This window comes from Amblyomma americanum, chromosome 3 (assembly GCF_052857255.1).
Source record: "Amblyomma americanum isolate KBUSLIRL-KWMA chromosome 3, ASM5285725v1, whole genome shotgun sequence".
Lineage (NCBI taxonomy): Eukaryota > Metazoa > Arthropoda > Arachnida > Ixodida > Ixodidae > Amblyomma > Amblyomma americanum.
The window spans coordinates 35,733,429-35,752,473 of NC_135499.1; the positions used below are offsets into that span (position 1 = coordinate 35,733,429).

The 19,045-nt window shown below is 44.9% G+C and overlaps 1 pseudogene; it reads right to left on the reverse strand.

Moving 5' to 3' along the window:
- Window positions 1-6,770, reverse strand: part of LOC144123680 (uncharacterized) — a 31,531-nt pseudogene extending 24,761 nt beyond the window's left edge.
- Window positions 6,771-19,045: the final 12,275 nt, after the last annotated feature.

Genomic DNA, 19,045 nt, shown 5'->3' on the forward strand with positions numbered 1-19,045 from the left:
TTAGCCGAAATTATCCGGAGCCCTCTACTACGCCATCGCTACAGCCAGGGTCGCTTTGGGATGTTAAGCCCCACAAAATAAAACTAAGCCCACTTCTTGATTTTCAGCTACGGGATATCATCAATATCCCATTCTCCTCCCTTCTTGCCTCTTACCGTTACCGCTACGAGGTTTCCTTGCGAGGTCGCTCCTCTACCCTCAACTGACTTCTCTCTTCCATAGACTTCAAGTCTCAGCGCGCCTCGTGGGTTAGCACCTGCAGTAAACAACTATTACATGTTCTCCTTTTGAAAGCTGCTGAAAAAGGAGCTATTCATAACTTGCGAGTACATGGAAAATGCACTCTGCTCCAAATATTGAAGCGATAGCGTCAAGGATCCTGCGTCGCAGAAAAGCCGGAGCCGTCGTCATTGACCGTGAGCGAAAAATCCACGAAAAATCCCCGGAGAAGCACCGCTTAACCGCTGCGCCACTGCACTAGGAGTGGTAGGGCGACTCCCAGAAATCTATGAATGTAAAGTCGGGAATGACCAATTCCGCATATAGGGGATTTAATCATCCTCTTAAGGCGGTGCTTAGGTGTCCCCTCCAATTTTTTTCTCGGTCCTGGTGCCGACCTGGAGTCACTATACTTTCCGTGTAGAGTGTGGAGAAAGTAGCGTTCGCGGTTCCAACACCTCGCTCCCTATCGCAAACTTTTGTTCCCTTCCAAGGGTCCTGAAAATTACTCTACTTGTCTAGATGTTTATTTTGGTCGCATCGTTGTGTTTTTTATGTTTATGTGTTCAACTATCAGTTGTATTCGGTCCTTGATTTACTTGGCGAACCAATATCATCAGCCAATTAAAAATTAACGGTTTAATATAGCATATGCAAAAACGGGACTCTAAGCAGAAAACAGAACAAACACTACCGGTAGTGACAACTGAAGCCAATGTGACAACTGTGCTTTCGATGAGGATGCGCGCTGTCTGTTTAAGCACGTCACATGAGAGACAAGGAGACTAAATATTTCGACGGTGGATTTGTAAGATAAGGTGAAGCAAGCAAGACATCGCATCGGAAGCAAGGCATCGGAAGCAAGTCATCGCAATGGCAGCAACAGTGGCGGAGCGAGCACATCGCTAAGCACCTTTTCCCGTGTCTTACAGGTTAGTTGCTGGATTTTTTTCTGGCTTTCATATTACTTTAAATGTATTCGCAACGTTGCTGCTGCCACATGCAAGTTTTTTCCTTCATATATTATATCGTTTGAATTGAAATCCTGCTTTCTTTTGCTTGCATCTGGATCTTGCCACATAAACTGTAAACCATTGGAACACTTGCTGAGCACAATTGTCCGAAATGTCGAAATAACTTGTGAAACTGTTTGAAGATTTCAAGCATGAACTAAAGCAAGAATTCATACAATTCGAAGAGAGATTCAAGCGAGAACTAAGAAAAGATATCCGAGAAGTTAAGAGCAGCTCGACATAAATAAATAAAAGCTATGAATAAATGAAAACCTCAGGTAAGACCGTTGAGGGGGAAAATGAAGAGCTCAGAAAATGTGCCACTAGTTTACAGGAGGAACGTGATGCCCTGCGCTCGCCGTTAAAAGATATGAAATTCGTCTTGGCCAAAATGAGCAGCACTCCCAGTGTTTCAACATTGAAATGTCGGCCGTGCCGCAAACTGAGGATGAAACCATTCTTGAAATCACCAAGAAACTTTGCGCAGTTATTGGCGTTCCTCTTGAAAGTACCGACGTTGAGTCATGCCACCGAGTCCGAACAGCCGGTAACACTACTGCGCCTAAAATTGTAGTCCAGTTTACGCGCAGGGCAAACCGCGACGCCTTTCTTGAAAAAGCAAAGAAACTAAACCTTACGTCAGAGGACTTAGACCTCAAACCAAAGGTCCCCATCTCTCAGAATGGGTGCCTGAATGAGTAACAAAACGGCTGTTTGGCGCAGCAAACAAGAAGCGAAAAGCAGTTGGCTGGAAGTATTTGTGGACGCGGCATGGGAAAATCTATGCCCGAAAAGCAGATGCCTCGTCAGTCGTCTGTGTCGAGCACATTGATTACCTGACAAAGTGGTTTAGCCGTAGTGGCAGTCGTACTTTAGACTTCCTTCTTTTAAATGGTTCTTCAACCATGTGATGTTAAAACTACGGGAAAAGCTAAAAACCTGGCATTATTTTTTTTCCGCCAAAATGTGCGCTCAGTTGCAAATAAGGAAGACAAACTGATGCTTGTACCTGAGATGTTGGGCATAGTATCTTCTGTTATCATGCTTACAGGACCATGGTACACTCAGGAATCACACGTGTTCAATCTGCCTGGTTACCAGTCATTTTCTCGATATCGTTTGGGTAAGCGACGGGGTGGCGTCTCCATTTTAACGAAAGAAAACATAACCTTGGAAGAAGTACCTGAATTTTAGTACGGTTACTCCATATTACGAGGTACTTCGCGCTCTGAAATTAATCTTTTTTGCGTCGTATACCGGCCGCCCTCGGGTGATTTCGACTTATTTTTTTTAATTTTTTGGATGATATATTTGGCTATGTGAAAAACAGTAAGTTAGATCTTTATTTAAGGGGGAATATAAATTTGAATATGCTTTTACCGACAAACACACAAAATAAGCTCTGTGGTATTATGGAGGCAAGTGGCTTTTGGAATGATATTTCAGAACCCACTCGTTTCACTCCAGATAGTTCCTCATCACTAGATATATTTATCACATATATTTACACAGATTTAATGACTGCAAATACTGTGTGCACTGGCCTGAGGGACCACTTTGAAATAGTAATGTTAGTTCGAAAATCTTATGTCGTCGCTAAAAAAAACAGACAAACAAAATTCTTACGAGACATTTTTCCTGCTACACTTGATTCGTTTCGTCGTTCGGTTAATAAGCAGGACTGGAACCCTGTCTACGCAACTCAAGATAGTGACACAGCATACTACAAATTCATTGACCTCTTCAATGCCCTGTACGATACACATTCTCCATTACGTCCAAAGGAAACCGAAAAATGCTCGGAAGCCTTGGCTGACGCGGGAATTACTAGATTTCGATTAAACATAAAAATGGCCTGTATGCAAAGTTTGTAAGAGACAAAGATACGCATGCATTTTGTGAATTTAAAGCGTACCGAAATGAGCTTACGTCCAGACTACGTGCAGCAAAGAACGCCTATTTTGCAGATATATTTTCTGATGAGAGCATAAAACGTGCTGATGTACTTTCGCAAAAACTGAACTCACTAATGTATTCTGGCACTCAAAGAGTTATACTCGGTACACTTACACATGAAGGGAAACGACTACATAGCAGCCAATTAGCTGACGCCTTAAATAGTTTTTTTCCGTAGAGCAGGCCGATCACGGTGATTACTCCAGTGCAAACAATACATCCGATGCTGAACACTTCCTCTGTCAGAGTGCTACATGTCATTCACTGTTCTTTTCTCCGACGGACTGCACAGAAGTATGCTCTTGTATTAAGTCCATCAAAAATAGTAAATCCGAGGATATATGTGGCATGCAGGTACTCTCTGTGAAGCGCGTTCTTGACATAATTTGTCCAGTAATTACTTTTATATTTAACTTGATTTTGTCCACAGGCGTATTTCCCCAAGCAATGCAGACTGCACGCGTCGTTCCTGCATTTAAATCTGGAGATCGTAGTCTTTTCGTCAACTATAGCTCAATGTCGATACTACCAGTATTTTCTAAAGGAATAGAAAAAATACTCCCCACAAAAATTGTATCGTTTTTATCGCGTCATAATCTCCTGCTCGATTATCAACATGGTTTCAGGATCCATCGATCAACAGAAACAGCACATTTAACGCAAAAACAATTTATCATTGAAGCATTCACCAAGAAACATATGGTACTGGCCATCTGTGTCAATTTTTCGAAGGCATTTGATCTTGTCAATCACACAATCCTTCTTTCAAAATTGCACAGATACGGCATTCGTGGAACACCACATGAGCTTCTTACATCATACCTTAGCAACAGGACACAATGTGTCGAAATAAATAACATTAAATCTTCTTTGCAATCCGTGGATACCGGCGTGCCACAGGGAAGCCTACTCGGACCACTACTCTTCCTTATTTATATTAATGATATGGCGCACTGCACTCAGGACGGAAAGTTTAATTCCTATGCGGACGACGGCACCATTTTTGTAACCGGAAGTACGCAAGCAGATGTAGAGGAGCGAGCAAATATGGCGCTTCTGGACTTGGACGCTTGGGTCAAAGCAAACCACTTGAAAATAAACACAAACAAAACAAAAGCAGTTCTATACACTCCAAACGGGAAGGAATTACCGGACGCCTTGAGCGTACGCTTGGGAACAGAGGAAGTTGAAATTATTAACTCTGTGAAAGTACTCGGAATGGTCTTTTCAAGGCACCTTACATGGAACGACCGCATAGATTACTTGCATTCAAAAGTTGAATCAGCAGTTGGCGCCATCGCCCGAACAAGATACTTGCTGTCTTCTAAAGTAAAACTCTTGTTATATAACGCGCTTGTGCTACCGCTCTCACAGCACTGCAGCTTAGTCTGGTGCACAACAGGGGTAACCAACTTATTCAAATTACACTTGTTCCAGAAAAGAGCATTATGGCATGTTGCGGGTGTGTCTTACTGTCATCCAACCAAAGAGCTTTTTTTGAAGTATAATGTTCTCTCTGTGTTCTCTTTTTGATTACAAGATAATCGTAGCTTATAAGTAATTCATGAAATCTAATGTAAGTATTATCGTAAACTTTGCAGAATTAAAAGAAATATTTGAGACCGACAAACCCGCCACAAAAAAATATATCTTGTTTCAGTGCCTCTCACGTATTCATACGCTCATTCATTATGCTACACTGTACCGAAACTACTGAATAAGTTGGATGCAACCGAATTCGACCCAGTTAATGAGTCAAATCGCCAAATTGGTCTTTTTTGCCGCGAACAACTGTTGTGAACCTAGTGTTGCTTTGTATTTAGAATGTTATCATGATGTATTTCCAATTTTAAGACTCTGTTTTTGAGACGTGTCTATTTTCTCTTTTTGTGCTTTGCTGTGTGTCTTATTTTCATACGGACAAAAGTGATACTATGAAATTCTTTGATGTATAAAATTGTGCACGTCTTTCCAAACTAATCTTCCTCCTAGCTGTTGCTCTGCCAATTATTGTAATGGGCCAGGGCGTTGTCAAGCTGTCTTTCACAGCTTTTAGTCCCGGCCCCTTTCTTTCCGACGAAACGAAAAATAAACTTGATTTGACTTGACTTGACAAACAGAGGTACGACTGCCGTAACAAAGTGACAGTCGTGTCTAGTATATAAAATGGCAAATGCTCCATGAGAATGCAGTTCAGAAGAACGTGAATTTCTAAATGCCCAGGAACCTGCGTTCTGTGCCAAGTAACAAAAGTGGTGCTGTACTTGTGGACAGCTCATTACCTGTCGAAATTATTTTGAAAGCCTTTGCCATGTGCCTAACCAGACAGTTCGCATGCTAATCAAAAGTGAAGTTTTCTTATTCACTTCACTTGTCAGTAGCGCTCGTGTTCGCCCTGCTTTCTTGGCGTCTCGGTCTTCTGGTTAACTCTATTGGTTGATGAACAACTACCAACGTTGCAATGTATTGAAATTAGACATTAGTTAGGCGTTCATCAATAACTCTGATCCAATCAAACCTTAAAAATAAGTTTTGTAACCACGTGGAAATGAGCTCCTAGGTGGCAGTACGCTACATGGCACGTGACAACAGAAGCGCTTCACACGACGAACACAGGAGGGCTGCCTCGGATCCGCGGTAAGAGGGTGGGCACCTGTGGCCGGATTCTCAGCCCGCTTGCCTCAGATGAGACAAGACTCATGCCTCCTTCGACGCACGGCTGAAAAACCTGGCATAATTGCAGAATTGAGATTTGTCGCGAAGACACGAGGACCAACTCACAAACAGGACTAACGCCAACTACCACTGAGCTTATTTTTCGGAAGTCACTTATAAACCACACAGGTATACATAAAAGCAACAGAAAAAGAGGACACTCTCAGAAAGAAACATGAGCACAGATTAAAACATGGGTGCTGGTGTGATAAAAAGAACAATTTCCTGATGCGAAAGCGCGCACGCAGGAAGGCCCTCTTGATAAAATATGCTTCGATTATTTCTCTCTCCAATCTATCTTTTGGTCTACGCGACTGTTTGTTTTTTAGAATATCGGAGAACACTAAAAACGTTTTTGAACAAATCATTGTCCATGTTTTATTCTCTGCTGATCATACTGTGCGAGTGTATCTTCTTAGCCTTACACGCCCTCTTTTTCCATTGCTTTTGTACAATCTTGTGTGGTCTAAAGTTGTTGGTAGTTGCCGCTAATGCTGTCCAACTGCATGCTCGCCCTCGTGTCTTCGCGCCGGTTCATATTTGTGAAATTATGTCTTGTTGCAACCAACTAGCTCGGACAAAACTATTGCTGAAAAACCAGTCTGCAAGCGCAGAACCAGACGCGACACGAGAGCCCTTTGCGGTGTCAACCCACCTCCGAGTGAGCATCGGCGGCCCCTGCTGGTCGTAGAAGCGGGAAAGAGGCCGCTCTCCGAGCAGTGCCAGCAGCGCGTTGTACAGCAGGAAGCCCGCGCCCACGGCAGCCAGGAAACCGGTGCTCCTGGTCAGGGCGGCCGATGCTCGGACCGTAGCCATCGCACCGGGGGGCTCCGCCGCGCCCTGTAGCCCCGCAACGGCCTGCTGCATGGCCCGACGAGAAGCGCCGTTTCATAAGGTGTGTGACAGGCCATGGAGCCGTACTGCAGTGAAACCTAGTCTTGGCAAGACTGGCACTGAACGGCAGGAGAAACCTGAAACAGGACCCTGCCATCGCAGATGCATTGCAGTCCGTTTAGAGTAAACCTGATTACTCCAGGTGAATATTTTTAATCAATCATGTCACTCTTCAATGTAGAAAGTACAGCTGGTCGTCCTGTATGAACACGGACATTTTATTTCGCGATTCTGTAATCTAATTTCATAATAATCCCGGTCATATTCACTGTTTATGAAAACCACTGGTGCATGTGCATGAAGCTTTCGGCTGCCCTGACCACCTTATCAGCTTCGTGTGCGGCAGCATACGCTGTGCGGCGCAATCTGCGAGCCTATCCCTTGACACAACCGGCTCTACTGCACAGACAGGGCGGTAGGCCTGCTGGCTCGAGGCATTTGGAAGGCCAGACTTTGACAGACTCAAAGATGAGAGGTCAAAGAAGAGTACATAAATTATGTCAAAGTCACCTTTTTGCGACCAGCAGTAATAATACAGCTACATGGACAACACCACATAAAATTGCAATTTATTGACTCATTCCCCTTCCTCAAAGGCCGCGCCCGTAGTCGAGAGTGGATGTAAGCATGGAATGGTTACGGGAATAGCGCAGCATCATGGCGTTGTCGGCGGGGGCGAGCAGTCTTCTGCTGTGGCATGTAACTCGCAAAGCGATCGCTTTTCGCAAGATGCTTCCTACCTGTCCTTTCATAAGGCTGCACTGCTCAGCTTAAGCAGCTGAGACGGCATTGAAATGCAGAACGATGCTGAAGTGATGTGGCCACGACGGGACGCAGGCGTGGCAAAAATGTAGAAGGAGCAGCGCGTTCGAGTGTTCCCCGAGCGTGTGTGCATCCGCCTGTCCAAGGGGGAAACGTCATGAGCTGACGCTGCAGGACAGCGATGGCCTGATTCGGAATCCCCGAACGCGCTTCAAACTCCTGCCGGCGTGTTGCCTTTATCGCTAGCGTCGGGCGATCTTCTACATGCATGAATGTGTTACAGCCTAGAGTATGCGGGAGCATGGCGCCATCCTTGGGAACGTCGCAGAAGCCGTCGGTCCGCGCAGCCATCCTCTTACCCTACAGCGGCCTTCTTTCAAAGGCCCCTGACAGCCAACGTATGATAATGACGTATATGATACCAAGTATCTGCCTTTTGCACGATGTTATCAGAAATGACAAATTAAAAGTCAGTGTATTTTAAATGCTCATCTTGAAGAATATCTCAATAAACAGTTAGGATAAATTTTACACATATATTTTAGTAACTTGTTAGGAAAGCGCCTCTAGTTTGTAGGCCATCCCTGTACGAGGGCTTATAGAGCGGAGAACTCGTACCAATCAGTTCCGTTCGGAGCTCAGATAATCCCATTTCAGCTCCCGAAGGATAGGAAATAAGAACGAGGGTGGTCTGTTTTGACTTCACGTAACGCCACCTCAATGTCGCCGACTAGAGGAGCTGAAATCAAGTCATGCTTATTTAAAACACGCTGCTATGCCAAGTGATCGAACACACGACATTTGTCAGCTAAAATCTAGACAGAAAACTTGGTGTATGGGGTTTAACTTCAAAAAGCGACTGAGAAGAGACGCTGTAGTGAAGGGCTCCGAAAATTTTGACCACCTGGGGTTCTTTCACGTGCGCAGACATGGTGCAGTACAAGGGCCTCAAGAATTTCGTCTCAATCGAAATGCGCCCGCCGCGGCTGGGGTCTAACCCGCGTGTTTCGAGTCAGCAGCCGAGAGCCAAAACCACTGAGTCACCGCGGAGGCGAAGACAGCAAAGAATATTCAGGTTTACGATTCCACGGTTCTTGTCAATAGAAACGGCCACAACACTAATTCACGCAAAGACTGCAAATACTCTTCCAACCGTAGCCGCCGCAGTGGCTCTGTGGTTATGGTGCCCGGCTGCTGACCCGAATAACGCGAGTTCGATCCCGGCCGCGATGGTTGGATTTCGATGGAGGCGAAATTCTAGAGGCCCGTGCACTCTGCGATGTCATGGCAAATAAAAGACCCCCAGGTGGTCGAAATCATTCGGAGCCCTCCACAACGGTATATCTCTCAGCGTGAGTCGCTTTGGGACGTTAAACCGCATAAAAACCAAAAACCAAACTTCCAACCGTGACACAAACACTTCAGCAGGTTGGGGCTCGCACACTGTCCTCTGGAAACCCATTATGCAGTTTTCGAGAAAAACTAGAAAAAGATTTTGCGAGAGAAACAATTGAGTACATTTACTCGATTCGTTCTACTATAAACAGACTCAGGAGAATGACTACCGGTATGTGTGGCGCCAGAGCAACAGGATGCTTGTACGCGAAGCGAGCGAATAACCGGCCCATGTGGTGCAATATGATGAATCTTTGAGGAAGCTGACACAGTAAGCCGCTGCTGTTCACTTAACTTAGCCATGGACACGGGTGATGCTTCACTACGAATAATGTAAATAACCATGCGCGGGTTCTATTCCGACCGCCGCGGTCGGATTTCGATGGGGGCGAAATTCTAGAGGCCCGTATACTGAACTATGTCAATGCACGTTAAAGAACCCCAGGTTGTCGAAATTTCCGGAGCCCTTCACTCTGGCGTCCCTCATAGCCCGAGTTGCTTTGGAATGTTAAACCTCATAAACCAAACCAAACAAAAGCTGCCTAAATATATGTCTCAGTGTTTAATTAGAATATTTAGGCTGCTACTGTTAAGCACGATAACTTAGGTGTGTTTCGGAAGAGATCACATTTCCGTTCAAAACGGGATTATACAAGCCCAGAGCTGTATCTGGTGCATGTGAGTAGAGTGAACGAATTTTTCAATTTGTTTTAGCTCTCAAAAATGCAGAGGTACTTAACATTACGGAAAAAAAATGAATTGAAGTGCAGATCATCCTAGTTGTGCTAGCATTGTAATTGCAGAGTTACAATTCACAGGCAAGGTTGCTTGACTTTGGTTTTCTAGGATGATATACGTGATTTAGCCTGCTCGGGTTAGGTGCCTTGCTAAACGACTAGTTGCAGCTGCTTCTTAGCTGATCTTGCCTTTTACAAAGCCGTACAGAAAGTATTCATTTCTTAGATAAATGATTTGCATGCATCTACAGTGCTTGTGTCCCTTTCTGTCACTTGCACAGTTAGAATTGACTCTGCAGCGATGGCATATAGGTAGAGAATCCACCTCACGTGCAAGAGGACCGGGGTTTGAATCCCGGCATCACGCAATTCTCCACCATGTTTTTTAAAAAAAATTGTAGAGCGCTGCAGTCTGCTGCATTTGATAAATGCAGAGAACATTTGCGCTTGAACGCCAGCAGATTTTGTGCAACTCACTGTTGTCACATTACACTTTTCGCATGACCATTGGATTACATCGGCAACATTTTTTGCAAGTCATCTTATCTAACATCAGGGGCTGTATTCCGAGTTTGTGTTATAAATAAAAGCGTCATAATTTGCCACAGCGGCCACACCTGATTTTTAGAAACGCCGGAAGCGGATGTGGTGGTTCGGATGCAGCGAAAAGGGTCGAAGAAACCAACGTCGTGACGTCAAACACATAGCAGGGTCATTTTTTTTATCTACACTAGCTACACTAGTGTAGCCAGTGTAGCAAGGTCCATTTTTTTACTAGCGTAGACAAAGTGTAGCTCCGCCCACCTACACGAATGTATTTCTTTTACGCGTAGTGTAGCACGATAACTACACTTTCTACACCGCTTTCTTTAGTGGTTTAGGCTAGCAGACGAAAAAAGAAGGCGCGCGTATGAAACCCACAACGTCATTTTGTGATTGTAAATGTCGCGAGCGGTTGCAGCGCAGCCTCGCAAGTCTGTGAAGGTCGCCCGCCTGGACGATGGCAGCGTTATGGCGGTGCACCTACGAGACGTACAGCGACAACCTTACATTCTACGAAGATTAAACCTGTTTACACGTCTGAATGTGGATATTTTAGTCTGTCGAAGGCTACATCGCGTTTAGGTAAGCCGCGTTCGTTCGTCGGTGTCGGCGCTGAGCGGCCCACGTGAAAAAAAAATGTATTTTGTGTACATGGTCATCTAAGTATCTGTGCATGTTAGTGCGAAGCTCCCTAGGCTTACAGTATCGTCTTTCACATCTGTGTATTAATGCGGCGGCGCCTCTGAGCGGTCGGTCATGCCACTGGCTGAAAGTCGAGGAACAGCCATCGAAAGTCGCACCCCATTTGGCTGCTGTTTGGTGGTGACAAAAATATTAACTTACTAGTGCCAGATAGTCATACTTAAAATCTAGACCTTTTGGTAAAAGTAATCGGAATTTGCAATATAATAATTCACCAACGCGAATTACACCTTCCTGCTCGACATCACTAGATGTGTTCATCACAATTTTTGAAACTGACAGTCTCAAAGCAGGGATTATTATTTCTGATCTCAGTGACCACTTGCCCTATTTCTCTGTGCAAAACACACAAAAGAAATAACTTCACGAATTTAAAGCCGTGTTTTCAGGTTATTAACAGCGACAACCTCCTTAAATTCAGAGGCACGTTAACAAATGTCGATTTGGCTAGTGTGCTTAATGAGACTGACCCGAACAAAGCGTACGAACATTTTTTAGACATCGTCAAGATTGTTTACCAAGAAAGCTTTCCTGTAAGAACGACAAAGCGCAGTCATCGCACCCGTAAACCATGGATCACACCTGACCTGAAAAATAAAATTAATAAGAAGCATAAACTCTATCACAAATTTATCAAATCAAAAGAGATCAGTAAACTGAAGACTTTCAAAATATACCGAAACCGCGCGAACAAAGAACTTGAGCGAGCAAAAAGCACTTACTACGCTCACCAGTTCGGTTCTGCTGGAGGTAGGACGGAGATAATGTGGAAAAAAATTAAGCAATCTTTTCTCTATTAGTAATACTCGCAATGAGATTAATGTTATCAAGCAAAATGGGGTTGAGATATCGCGACAACAATTAGTAAAGAAGTTCAACAAGCATTTCGTTAATCTTTCAATCCCGCCTTAAGTGCATAACGACCTTCACAACATCCCTTTAGCAGGGAAACAATATTTCTCGACGCTGTTGAAGAACATGAGGTAAAGCATGTTTCCCAGGAGCTTAACAATACCACAAGTATAGACATTGACGGTATGCAATTAAAACCTATTAAGTTTGTCCTTGATGTCCTACTTCCATGCCTCCACATATTTTTAATTTGTGCGTTGCTAACGCTATCTTTCCATCTAAAATGCAGATTGTGCATGTGTCTGTCATATACAAAAAAGGCGACAAAAGTGACTTCGGCAAATATAGACCCATTTCTGTGCTACTAGTATTTTCTAAACCACTTGAAGAAACTAATTCACAATAGATTCGCAAAGTTTGAGGAGAAACAAAATATAGTAACTGACTCACAGTATGGATTTCGTAAGCATCGTTCTACGGAGCACGCATTACTAGCTCGAAAAGAGTACATATTAAAACACATTGATCAAAATAAAATAGGCATCGGCATTTTTATAGACTACAAAAGCGTTTGATTTGTTGAACCATGCATTACTAATCCGCAAACTTGACCGCTATAGTTTCAGAGGTCACGCAGGATCTCTTGTACAGTCTTACTTGAATAATCGCAGACAAGCGGTCAGTAATAATGGGTATATATCGGTAATAGAATCACTTCACCGCGGTGTTCCTCAGGGAAGCATACTGGGTCCTTTTCTTTTTAATATTTATATTAATGATATTGTGCACATCACCCCTGCATAATACATAATATATGCTGACGATACGAGTATATTTTTTTTTTCGGGAACTCAAGCAGATACTTTAGTAGATACAGTGAATTCTGCCCTCTCTAATTTAGATGAATGGGCACAAAAAAATGATTTACAGGTAAATCTCGCGAAAACAAAAGCAGTTATTTTTAGAGCAAGAGATAAGAAATTGCACTCGTAAAAGACATTTGCTTCAATAATGGTAATTTAGATATAGTACCTACATTTAAAACACTGGGCGTTGTATTCAATGAAAAAAATTTTATTGCCAGCAAACTGTCGCAAATAATTGGTTTAATTTGCAGATATCGCCAACTACTGCCAACAAGAGCACTGCTGGCCATATATCATTCACTCTTTAGTTCTCGCCTCAATTACAGCAATTTGGTGCGGGGAAAACGTCGCAAAAAAACATCAGTGAGCTACTCGTATTACAGAAAATTTTTCTGAGAATAATTGGAAATGTTCTTAGAACATTCCATACGCAAGAACTTTTTTTCTAAATACAAAATACTTCCGGTAACTAAATTGTACACTTTTCGCTTAAACCACGCTCTGAAGCGCGAAATAATAATCACACGTCCTTCCTTCATGAAATGTCCAACATTGAAGTACGCTATATAGTACACAACACAAGAAACGTCGATTAGTGGCATATTAAAACATAGAGAACAAGATATGGCTGCCAAACACTTGAAAACATATTACCACGTCTACTAAATGCTATTTGTGTCAATAACATTAACCTGAAAACCACCTCACACAGAAAGCTTTTAGAATATTTTTTTTTTATTCACAGACACTGCTTTGAATTTGTGAAACAAGTTTACTGTATTGTACGTACTGTTCATTGTTTTGTTTGCCATTTTAATTTCCTGTCGCAATTATTTGCAACATTGTATTGTAATTATATTGTATTATAATTTGAAAGCGTGCCAATGTTTTGTTGCCAAAGTTCGCAGCCGGGTGTTCATGGCCAGGTAAAGCGGTCCAAGAGGCCGCTTCTACTATGGACACCCTATCACCATACATGTATATTGTGGTGGTAAATAAACAAATAAATAAATAAATATATCGCCGGACGCCGGTTTCAACGCGGCGCCGAGCGCTGTTCCCCTAGAGACGACAGAAACATGAATGCTTTGTATTTCGCACGAGGAACTCGTCGTCAACCCTTCATCTGACGATGAACTTACTGTGCAAGAAATTTAGCGACAATTATTGCGTGATGTGCTCCATGCATCAGCTGAGCAGACGATAAAACTTGGTATGTTGCGCTCCATTTGAGCGGAAACTAAAATGCTCATTCCATTTATTTACGTAATAAACGCCATGCAAGAACGTTTAGCAGCATATATTTTTCTATTTCACCTTTAATATATTACGACGACCCAATCATTCAGAGCTTGTCGTCTGCTCCCGAGGACGGCAACGCTCGGTATCACGCTATTGGCTGACGCTCGTTCAGACGAGTGCAGCGCCTTTAACTCATAGCTTTAGTACTACCCTCCACTCGCCTACACGAGCTTGCACGAATTCTAGCTCAGTGTAGTTAAAAAAATAGCCCTAGCAGCAGATGCTTAAGGGCAGCCAACATAGCGGCGCGCTTTAAAGCGGAGCCTCCCGCTTCATAGTGAACACGTCGTTGTTACTGCGTTTTCCGGCATGTGAACTGGCTACAAGCTTGGTACGGGGCTTTCGCTTCGTCTACTCTTGCCTATAACAAACCTAATGAATAATAAATTCGTCCTGTTGTTTATTTCATAGGACGATTTGGTAGCTCCTAGGCCTAACGAGCACTGGTTTGTTGATGACCTCTGCGAGCATCTCGGCAGTGCGCCGTTGCAACGGCGCGCTGCCCGAGCTGATCGCAGAGGCCACAATGTGGTAGAAATTGTTGTCTTCATTCATACTAGATGGCGCCACTGTCACGAGAGTTATCTCGTCTTCCTACTTTGATGTAACATAAACGATAATGTCCCGCAAAATGTTTGCGTTTAATGCACGCAAACGTGCATTTCCTATTATAGAACCCTCTAGTAGCTGTTGAAGCGCTCTGCACCATGATCGTGTGTAGCGCCTGGCAGCGCGAAACCGCTCATGTGCACGGATGGTCACTCGCCAGCGACGCGCTCCTGTACCGTCGCGTTTGAGAAAAAAAAATGATTTTTTGGGGAAAGGAACAGTGCAGTATCTGTCTCATGTATCGGCAGACACCTGAACCGCACCGTAAGGGAAGGGGTAAAGGAGGGACTGAGAGAAGAACGAGTGGCCGTAGTGGAGGGCTCCGGAATACTTTTGACCACCTGGGGATCTCTACCGCGCACTAACATCGCAGAGCACACAGAAGAGATACAGAAGGTGCGGTTATCTAAAGTTTCAGTCTTTATTTCATTTGTTTTTGGGCGGATGGAGTTGTTTTGTAGGGTTTGTGCGCGCCCGCAATTTTCCGCCCGCCTAGGCGGGAGGTGGGCGTGACGTCACATGTTTCGCTGCGGCCTGTTCACGCCGCACCGTGCTGGCATCGGTTCAGCTGTCGCGCCTGGAAGTTAAGAGCTGGAAGCATGGAAAGCATGAAAGCGATGTGTCCCCTCTGTGTCGTTGTTTGTGAGCACCTGGATTTATCGTAATGGAAACATGAAATAGATCGACAGTTAAAGCCTAGAAAGGGGCAGTGGTAGTAAGGATTATATCATTCAGATATCGAAATGACCACGGACTAGAGTTGCGGCTACAACCCCGCAGCCTAATCGAGCGACGGCGAGTAAAACGAGCCTGAAGGATGAAATTTTGCACAGGCGCGCTCCTCGTAGTGGTAGCTGCGCATATTATAATGCAATTTGATATAACCCATACAAGTTTTCCAGAATAAAGTAATAAAACATTTCCTTTGCGAAGGTAAATCAATGCATCACCTTTATTCATTGCTCCAGCCACGCAAAAAGAATAGCCGCGGCGCCGTGATGGGACGGGCGGGATTTGAAATAGGACTTATGCATCACGTAGGCAGCGCAAAAAGCGGAGTGAGTGCTCGGCATATAACAGCAGCCAACTTAGTCGCACCGGCTTAGCCAAAAAGTATGCAGCACGCAGTTTTCGTGAGTGGAGCGCAGTTAATACGCTGCCAGATTTGCGTGCGTAACTCTCAGGAACGTGATCTGGCGCGCGATTGTCGTGGCATTGGCCTGATAGTAAATTGTCAACGTTGTTACTTTCTGATGGTCTCCGGCATGAGCGAAGAAGTTCTCTGTCAATTTTTGTTATATTTGCGCATGCTGGCATGAAAACACTGTTACACTACATATATTTATTTTCTACCCGTTCAAGCGTGCGCACATATTGCCTGCGGGCGGTTTGTGCGGTGAATGTAAAGCAAATTTGGAGAGACGAGTGTGTTTTTAATGTGCATTTCTGGCCCGCGCTGTATCCAAGATGATTTTCCGTCGGAGGTTGTTTGAATCGGAGAAAAAACTGGAACAAAGGAAAATACTTCCGAACTGTCTCTTGAGAAGGAAATTGCACATGTAACAAATGCTCCGTCAATTTGGCTGTCCTCTGCAATCACGTGCCCAAACATGTGCTGCAGAGTGCACATTTGTTCAGTAAACTTCGCGCTCTTTATAAGTGACCTGTAGTTTAGGTCCCCTTTTCGCTAAAGCGCGTCTGCCATGCTTTCGGTCTTGCGCTTTCCAGAGAGTACTGCCACCTTGTATTGCGAGATTGCACACAGCTCACCTGGAAGACAACGATGCAGCGCTTGCGCTATCGCTTATCGACAGCCATTTCCGTTATATCGAGAACAACAACCGCTTCCACCTGCCAGTCTCTCAGTACTTCAATAACGTCTCCCTCACAAATATACGCGACACTATGTACAGGAATGGGTCAGGTTTGATTCACTGTCGTTTCAGTCATGCAGATTTGCAACAGAGAAAAATTTATGTCTTAGTTTCTGCCGATTAAATTCCCGCGATAACAATTTAGACCTAGGAGGTTTGTGGCGAAGGTTAGCTGCGCCACACGGATCCATTCTTCAGAGCTTAACATCCTTTGGGAAGGCATTGCATGGAATGCGCCTACCCCCGCCGTACTACTGTTACAACGTTTAGCGGAATAATACTTCGGTCCCCCGCTCCCCACCTTTGCTCATCATTCAGCCGCGCGGATCAAATTCGAGTTCAAGGGATTACGGACACAATCGGCGGCACTCGCTGTGCGTCCCCTACGTTGCGCGTAGCGTCCACGCAGCTGCAGCAGGCGCACGCCGTGACGCCGAAGAGGCCGGGCCGGCCGGGCACCGAGGCAAGGAGATGCGTGACGTCACAGCTTCCAAGGCGCAGTAGTTTGGGGTGCCGCCGCCAGGTGAACCATTTTAAGGAAAAATTAGGGGAGAAAGGTCTTTCCGCTGGCTTCGTGCAAAAAACGATGCGGTTTCAGTCGTCTTAGGAACTACAGCTTTCATTCCAGCCGCGGACCAGCGAGGCTGCGAGCACCAACCTGCGGGACGGCTCCGTCGTGTTCCTCTGATCGTCGGGCGGTCGCAGAGCCCGCTTAACAAATTGTGTTTTGTTTGTTTCAGGTCGTCGGACGGTCGCAGTGCCCGGTTCACAAATTGTTTTTTGTGTGTTTTTCTCTCCCGTGTATTAGTGGAGTCTGGGTGTGAAGCTTTTGTTGTATTGTAATCTCTCTCGAGTGTTACTTTGCGCGTTTAGGTGTTATACACATGTATTCTAAAAAGTATGACTGAAGAAGTGGCAAAGCTATTGGACGATTTTAAAGAATAAATGAAACTGGAGTGGAAAGCTCTGAGGGATGCACTGAGCCAAATATTAGACAAGAGGAAAGGGGACTACGTACAGATCTAGAGGAGATAAAGGTGAGCATGAATAGATGGGTAAGGCACTTGATGATGCCAATCGACGCCTAGAGACTACTACAAAATAGTAGTGTTAAAGGGGAGCTGAAGCACTTTTCGAAAAAAATGAGTTCTCTACGTCAAATTACAGCTCTTAGCCCAGTGTAAAAGAATATCATTCAAAAAGAGCGGAAATAAACGCAAAAAGCTGTTTTCTAGAACAAAACGCGCCCCATCGCCTCAGGGCGCCGAGCGAACGCCGCTCTTTCCCGCGATTGGCCGGGACTGTCGTGACGTCATCCACGGATATCTCCGGTCGGCACTGACGGCGTTACTGGTTAGCGCGTTGCTTCAGCTGGATTTTAAAGACTATAGTTTGGAAATGATGAATAACTCAAGCAGCGTTGAACAGTTTGGACTTTCAATATGCATGTTCGAGCCATCAGCAGCTTCAGAAAACGGGGGAACCAACGACGCCGCGGAGTGTGCCGGCAGCGAATGTCAAGTCGCGACATTTTCACGTGTTGGAAATTTCGACTGGATGGATGGATGGATGGATGGATGGATGGATGGATGGATGGATGGATGGATGGATGGATGGATGGATGGATGGATGGATGGATGGATGGATGGATGGATAGATGGATGGATGGATGGATGGATGGATGGATGGATGGATGGATGGATGGATGGATGACAGCTTTTATTTCCACCGGAAATGGAGACCCCTTACTACTCACTGCCCGCGGCACGCAGTCCTGGAGGGCGCAGGCCACAGCCTCTATGACTAAAGGCTAAAAAAGAGATTTTATCTCTTCGCGGCCTCAGCCGCCAGCCGGATTAGCTTGTTTCTGCCCAGCGGGCTCTTCGCTGAGGGGCAGGGCTTCCCGGCTTTCTCTGCTATCAATATCTTCGTCGACTCCGGGGTAGTCAGCTCATTCCCGTATTCGGGGGAGCGATCTGTGACTACGGTCCAGCTACCTTCCCGAGCTAACCAGCAACCCATCTTTTGTCCAGATTGTCCGGCTGTACGCTACGCATCTTGCGCATCGTCAACTAAGTTCGTGACTGCTGGCACTCACGCATCGAAGGCACATGCATTCGGACTGCAAGCGTCAGCACACGCAAGTCCACCGCTGCCGCGGAGCGCCACCTTTAGCACTGTCTTTCTGCTATATAATCTGGCTGCCATCGACGCCGCGGGTCATTCACTCGGGAGCGATCTGTGACTACGGTCCAGCTACCTTCCCGAGCTAATCAGCAACCCATCTTTTGTCCTGGTAAAAGGCACACCTTTGTACCTACTTTTCTAGAAATACTGATTTTGGGCTGCTAGTCTCAGATCACTCCGTGGGTTATGGCTTCCACCGTTGCTTTTGTCGCTAAGGAACTCGAGGAACTTAGATTATCCTTCGAAGCAAAACTGAAAAATCTCACTGATGCACTTTACACTGTGAAAAGTTGCGTTGCCTTGCGCAGTGATGATACTGTCAAGGAACTTGAAAATGAGGTTGATGAGCTGAAAAAATATCTTGAGTTCATGAGCAATGAGTTTGAAAGCATAAAAAGTCGGAATGCCAGTCTTGCTGC